General features: G+C 49.6%; 1 long non-coding RNA gene across 1 annotated transcript in view; it reads right to left on the bottom strand.

Annotated features, from left to right (window-relative positions):
- Window positions 1-1,159: 1,159 nt before the first annotated feature.
- LOC136587957 (uncharacterized) overlaps window positions 1,160-7,500 on the bottom strand; it is a 9,624-nt gene continuing 3,283 nt past the window's right edge. The window contains exon 3 of the long non-coding RNA XR_010787523.1: window positions 1,160-1,486. This is a non-coding gene — a long non-coding RNA (uncharacterized lncRNA). The remainder of the gene's footprint in view (window positions 1,487-7,500) is intronic.

Genomic DNA, 7,500 nt, shown 5'->3' with positions numbered 1-7,500 from the left:
GGCTTCCATAGACTGCAATGGAAGCCGTCCACGCGTATACCCGCGGCAAATAGAGCATGCCGCGGGTGAGGACGGGTGATTTTACGGTGCGGAATTCCGCGGTGAAATTCTGCACCGTAAGCATTGAGCTATTAGGTTTAATAGAACCTAATAGCTGCGGGCAACATAGCGGATGTCAGTCTGTGGGAAGGAGCCCTTAAGGCCTCATGCCCGCTAGCAAAATGGAATTGCGGTTTCCGCAGTGGATTTGCCCATAGGGAATCATTGGCCATCCGCGGTCCATTAAACTGATTTTTGCACCCGCGGATGGAATTTTAATAGAATTGCGTTTTTCATGCGTGGGAGAAAAAAACGCGGCATGCTCCATTTTACCGCGGATTGGCCACATTGCTATCACATTGATAGCAATGTGTGCGGATATCTGCATGCAAAAATAATACAATTGAAAGCCGATTCCGCGCGGATTGTATTTTTCTAGTGGACATGAGGCCTATGGCCGCCTGCAGACGGCCGGGTTGGATCCGGCTGCGAGAATTCTCGCAGCGGGACCCGACCCGAGCGCCTGCAGAGAGCAGTGCGGAACTTGCCCGCTCCCGCAGCTCCGATTCATGTGCCAGCAGCCGGCGCATGCGCAGAGTCGGCAGCCGGAGAGTGACGTTTCTGTACGGGGCTCTGCGAGCCCCGCACAGAATTAGAGCATGCCGCGGTTTGTTTTCTGCGCGTGATTCCTGAAAAATTGTGGGGTCAAAATCCTCCTGACCCCCTCAGTGAATACGTTAAGGTGTGTAGTTTATAAAATGGGGTCATTTGTGGGGGTACCTATCATTCTGACACTCATGAGCCTTTCCAATCTTGGCTTGGTGCCGGAAAACACAGTGTTCCTCAAAACACTGAAAAGTAATGTTAAATTTGTACGTCTCCTAAATGAAAAAAAAAGGTTTTCAAAACGTGCTTCCAGAATAAAGTAGAGAGATGGAAATATATATCTTAGCACATATTAGAGATATAACATTTAAAAATGTGAAAAAAGTACAGTTTATTGAAATTTTTGCCAATATTTGCCATTTCAATAAATATACACAAGTTCTAACAGTCTATTTTTACCACCTAAATGAATAACAAGAAGGGGATGAAAAAACAATGTCAGAATCACTTGGATATGCAAAGCCTTTACAGAGTTATGACATGTTAAGTGACACATGGGAGATTTCTAAAAGTTCGCTCCAGCACAAACAGACTTTGCCACTAAGGGGTTAAATAGCTTGGTGTACAAACTTTGAAGCCACTGTAATGAGGGACAGTGAGCAGCAACACATGCAGCCCGACAATAATCTTCATCGTATTCCTCCATCAGGTCCCGTTTATGTATTTCCATAGCATGTGATGGGCCATTACCAGCTTGTAAGCGTCCTTCTGAGCCAACATCTCAGACCTCAGGCTCTATGCTGCGTCAACTCTGTATTCAGGCAAAAAGGTATCAGCTGACCTGTAAAGAAGAAAAAAAATGAACCCTGCAATTGGCTTAATTCCGGAGGTTTGCATACAGACATCTTATTTGGACAGTTGGTATGTGTTTGCGAAGGTTTGTTCACTTAGTGCTAATTCGGCACCTGTACGTTTGCTAGAAAAATAATAAAAGCAATTAGTGGATCCAAAAATACAAAAAAAAAAATACTCAGATCTATTTTCTGGCCTATAATAAGAACTTTTAATACAGCAAATTCTTGTCTAAAGTCGGCGGTCATTTTATACACCGGGTATCATGTCACCCGGCAGGTGCTGCGGCAGCCGGATACTTCCTGACCGCGTCAGTGAGGTCTCGCGGTGACGCAACCAGGAAGTGTCCGGCTGCTGCCTGCAGCTGCTGGCGAGTATGGCCGGCTGTGTGAGATACATACACACACACACACACACACACACACACACACATATATATGTATGTATGTGTGTATATATGTATGTATATATGTATATATGTATATATGTATGTATATATATATATATATGTATATATATATATATTATATATATGTATATATGTATATATATATATATATATATATATATGTGTATATATATATATATATATATGATTATATATATATATATATATATGTGTATATATATATATATATATATATATATATATATATATATAGGTGTATATATATATATATATATATATATATAGGTGTATATATATATATATATATATATATAGGTGTATATATATATATGTGTGTATATTAGAGATGAGCGAACGTACTCATCCGAGCTTGATATTCGTGCGAATATTAGGGTGTTCGGGATGCTCGTTACTCGTAACGAGCACCACGCGGTGTTCCGGTTACTTTCAGTTTCCTCTCTGAGACGTTAGCGCGCTTTTCTGGCCAATTGAAAGACAGGGAAGGCATTACAACTTCCCCCTGTGACGTTCAAGCCCTATACCACCCCCCTGCTGTGAGTGGCTGGGGCGATCAGATGTCACCCGAGTATAAAAGTCGGCCCCTCCCGTGGCTCGCCACACATGCCTTGTGAGTTAGCTGAGGGACAGTGGTATCGTGCTGGAGCTGCTGTAGGGAGAGCGTTAGGAGTTAGTGTAGGCTTCAAGAACCCCAACGGTCCTTCTCAGGGCCACATCTAATAGTGTGCAGTACTGTGTTAGCACTGTATTTTTTTTTTTTTTTCAAAATTGGATCTGCAGAGCATTGTGCCCTGCAATAGGGACAGAAGTGGTGGTTAGGCAGGGAGAGTGTTAGCAGTGAGTGTAGGCTTCAAGAACCCCAACGGTCCTTTCTAGGGCCACATCTATCCGTGTGCAGTACTGTCCAGGCTGCTGTTAGCAGTGTTGCATTTTTTTTTTTTTTCTCAAAACCGGCTGTGCAGACCATTGCACCCAGCATTAATACTACAGGGATAGAATTGTGTAGGCAGGGCCAGAAGACATACATTATTCATTGAATAGACGCAGTGTGGCTTGTCCTTTGAAAAACAAGGGAAAAAATTGTATTTCGCCTGCCTCTGACAGTCCTCAGGGCTCTGGGTACGTGTGTGCTGCGTGCAGAACGTTAAAAAAAATCAGACGCAGCCAGCTACGTTCTACTGCAGGCTTGCGCCAATTTTTTTCCTGCATGGGAAATCCCTGATCTGCTGGAGCCAATAACTTTGCATCACTGCAGTTCTCTGACACATTTGCAGGGCCACAACACAGTTATTAAACTTAGTAGTATTCATTGAATACACGCAGTGTGGCTTGTCCTTTGAAAAACAAGGGAAAAAATTGTATTTCGCCTGCCTCTGACAGTCCTCAGGGCTCTGGGTACGTGTGTGCTGCGTGCAGAACGTTAAAAAAAATCAGACGCAGCCAGCTACGTTTTACTGCAGGCTTGCGCCAATTTTTTTCCTGCATGGGAAATCCCTGATCTGCTGGAGCCAATAACTTTGCATCACTGCAGTTCTCTGACACATTTGCAGGGCCACAACACAGTTATTAAACTTAGTAGTATTCATTGAATACACGCAGTGTGGCTTGTCCTTTGAAAAACAAGGGAAAAAATTGTATTTTGGCTGCAGGCTTGCGCCACTTTCTTTCCTGCCTGAGAAATCAAATCACTGGTAATACACCATGCTGAGGGGTAGGGGTAGGCCTATAGAACGTGGACGCGGGCGAGGACGCGGAGGCCCAAGTCAGGGTGTGGGCACAGGCCGAGCCAGTGTGGTGGCCAGGGGTAGAGGCAGGGCCAGACCGAATAATCCACCAACTGTTTCCCAAAGCGCCCCCTCGCGCCATGCCACCCTGCACAGGTCAAGGTGCTCTACGGTGTGGCAGTTTTTCACAGAGACGCCTGACGACCGACGAACAGTGGTGTGCAACCCTTGTCGCGCCAAGATCAGCTGGGGAGGCACCACCGACAGCATGCGCAGGCATATGATGGCCAAGCACCCCACAAGGTGGGACGATGCCCGTTCACCGCCTCCGGTTTGCACCACTGCCTCTCCCCCTGTGCCCCAACCTGCCACTGAGATCCAACCCCCCTCTGAGGACACAGGCACTACCGTCTCCTGGCCTGCACCCACACCCTCACCTCCGCTGTCCTCGGCCCCATCCAGCAATGTCTCTCAGCGTAGCGTCCAGACGTCGCTAGCGCCACAGTTTGAGCGCAAGCGCAAGTACGACGCCACGCACCCGCACGCTCAATCGTTAAACGTGCACATTGCAAAATTGATCAGCCTAGAGATGCTGCCGTATAGGCTTGTGGAAACGGAGGCTTTCAAAAGCATGATGGCGGCGGCGGCCCCGCGCTACTCAGTTCCCAGTCGCCACTACTTTTCCCGATGTGCCGTCCCAGGCCTGCACGACCACGTCTCCCGCAACATTGTACGCGCCCTCACCAACGCAGTTACTGCCAAGGTCCACTTAACAACAGACACGTGGACAAGCACAGGCGGGCAGGGCCACTATATCTCCCTGACGGCACATTGGGTGAATTTAGTGGAGGCTGGGACAGAGTCAGAGCCTGGGACCGCTCACGTCCTACCCACCCCCAGAATTGCGGGCCACAGCTCGGTGGTGGTATCTGCGGCGGTGTATGCTTCCTCCACTAAAGCACCTTCCTCCTCCTCCTCCAACGCAACCTCTGTCTTGCAATCAAGATGTGTCAGCAGCACGTCGCCAGCAGTCGGTGTAACGCGGCGTGGCAGCACAGCGTTGGGCAAGCGTCAGCAGGCCGTGCTGAAACTACTCAGCTTAGGAGAGAAGAGGCACACGGCCCACGAACTGCTGCAGGGTCTGACAGAGCAGACCGACCGCTGGCTTGCGCCGCTGAGCCTCCAACCGGGCATGGTCGTGTGTGACAACGGCCGTAAGCTGGTGGCGGCTCTGCAGCTCGGCAGCCTCACGCACGTGCCATGCCTGGCCCATGTGTTTAATTTGGTGGTTCAGCGCTTTCTGAAAAGCTACCCCCACTTGTCATACCTGCTCGGAAAGGTGCGCCAGCTCTGCGCACATTTCCGCAAATCCCACACGCACGCTGCCACCCTGCAGACACTGCAACATCGGTTTAGTCTGCCAGTGCACCGACTGCTGTGCGACGTGCCCACACAGTGGAACTCTACGCTCCACATGTTGGCCAGACTCTATGAGCAGCGTAGAGCTATAGTGGAATACCAACTCCAACTTGCGCGGCGCAGTGTGAGTCAGCCTCCTCAATTATTTACAGAAGAGTGGCCCTGGTTGGCAGCCATCTGCCAGGTCCTTGGAAAATTTGAGGAGTCTACCCAGGTGGTGAGCGGCGATGCTGCAATCATTAGCGTCACCATTCCTCTGCTATGCATCTTGAGAAGTTCCCTGCAAAGCATAAAGGCAGACGCTTTGCGCTCGGAAACAGAGCCGGGGGAAGACAGTATGTCGCTGGATAGTCAGAGCACCCTCCTGTCTATATCTCAGCACGTTCAGGAGGAGGAGGAGGAGCATGAGGAGGATGAGGAGGAGGGGGAAGAGACAGCTTGGCCCACTGCTGACGGTACCCATGCTGCTTGCCTGTCATCCTTTCAGCGTGTATGGGCTGAGGAGGAGGAAGAGGAGGAGGAGGAGGAGGATCCTGAAAGTGATCTTCCTAGTGAAGACAGCCATGTGTTGCGTACAGGTACCCTGGCACACATGGCTGACTTCATGTTAGGATGCCTTTCTCGTGACCCTTGCGTTACACGCATTCTGGCCACTACGGATTACTGGGTGTACACACTGCTCGACCCACGGTATAAGGAGAGCCTTTGCACTCTCATTCCCGAAGAGGAAAGGGGTTCGAGAATGATGCAATACCACAGGGCGCTGGTGGACAAACTGATGGTAAACTTCCCATCCGACAGCGCTAGTGGCAGAAGGCGCAGTTCCGAGGGCCAGGTAGCAGGGGAGGCGCAGAGATCATGCAGCATGTACAGCGCAGGCAGGGGAACATTCTCCAAGGCCTTTGCCAGCTTTATGGCTCCCCAGCAAGACTGTGTCACCGCTCCCCAGTCACGGCTGAGTCGGCGGGAGCACTGTAAAAGGATGGTGAGGGAGTACGTAGCCGATCGCACGACCGTCCTCCGTGACGCCTCTGCCCCCTACAACTACTGGGTGTCGAAGCTGGACACGTGGCCTGAACTCGCGCTGTATGCCCTGGAGGTGCTTGTCCTGCGGCTAGCGTCTTGTCAGAGAGTGTGTTTAGTGTGGCTGGGGGAATCATCACAGATAAGCGTACCCACCTGTCAACCGACAGTGCCGACAGGCTTACACTCATCAAGATGAACAAAGCCTGGATTTCCCCAGACTTTTCTTCTGCACCAGCGGACAGCAGCGATACCTAAACAATACGTAGGCTGCACCCGCGGATGGAAGCATCGTTCTCTCTCACCCTCCAAAACGGGGACATTTCTGCTTCATCAATCTGTGTATAATATTCCTCCTCCTCCTCCTGCTCCTCCTCCTGAAACCTCACGTAATCACGCCGAACGGGCAATTTTTCTTAGGGCCACAAGGCTCAGTCATATAATTTTTCTAAACAATTTTTATAAGTTTCAATGCTCTTAAAAGCGTTGAAATTTTAACTTGAACCAATTTTTCGTTAAACTGGGCTGCCTCCAGGCCTAGTTACCACTTAAGCCACATTAACCAAAGCGATTAATAGGTTTCACCTGCCCTCTTGGTTGGGCATGGGCAATTTTTCTGAGGTACATTAGTACTGTTGGTACACCAATTTTTGTGGGCCCTCGCCTACAGTGTAATCCAATTAATTTTTTGCCCACCTGCATTACAGCTGACGTTACATCAGCTGTGTTGGGCACTGCAATGGGATATATTTATGTACCGCCGGTGGGTTCCAGGGAGCCACCCATGCCGTGGGTCCACACGGAGTTGTAACTACATGTGTCCACTTCTAAAGAGCCCCAGTCTGACTGGGGCATGCAGTGTGGGCCGAAGCCCAGTTGCATTAAACATGACATTACCTCAGCTGTGATGGGCAATGCAATGGGATATATTTATGTACCGCCGGTGGCTTCCTGGCACCCACCCATGCTGTGGGTCCACAGGGAGTTGTAACTGCATGTGTCCACTTGTAAAGAACCCCAGTCTGACTGGGGCATGCAGTGTGGGCCGAAGCCCACCTGCATTAAGCACGACATTACTACCTCAGCTGTGTTGGGCAATGCAATGGGATATTTTTGTGTATCGCCGGTGGGTTCCAGGGAGCCACCCATGCTGTAGGTGCACACGGAGTTTAACCTACATGTGTCCACTTGTAAAGAACCCCAGTCTGACTGGGGCATGCAGTGTGGGCTGAAGCCCACCTGCATTAAGCACGACATTACTACCTCAGCTGTGTTGGGCAATGCAATGGGATATTTCTATGTACCGCCGGTGGCTTCCTGGCACCCACCCATGCTGTGGGTCCACAGGGAATTATAAATGCATCTGTTTCCACTTGTAAAGAACCCCAGTCTGACTGGGGCATGCAGTGT

This window comes from Eleutherodactylus coqui, chromosome 13 (assembly GCF_035609145.1).
Source record: "Eleutherodactylus coqui strain aEleCoq1 chromosome 13, aEleCoq1.hap1, whole genome shotgun sequence".
Classification (NCBI taxonomy): Eukaryota; Metazoa; Chordata; class Amphibia; order Anura; family Eleutherodactylidae; genus Eleutherodactylus; species Eleutherodactylus coqui.
The sequence above is the reverse complement of the archived record's forward strand: the minus strand, read 5'-3'. Positions and strand labels throughout refer to the sequence as shown.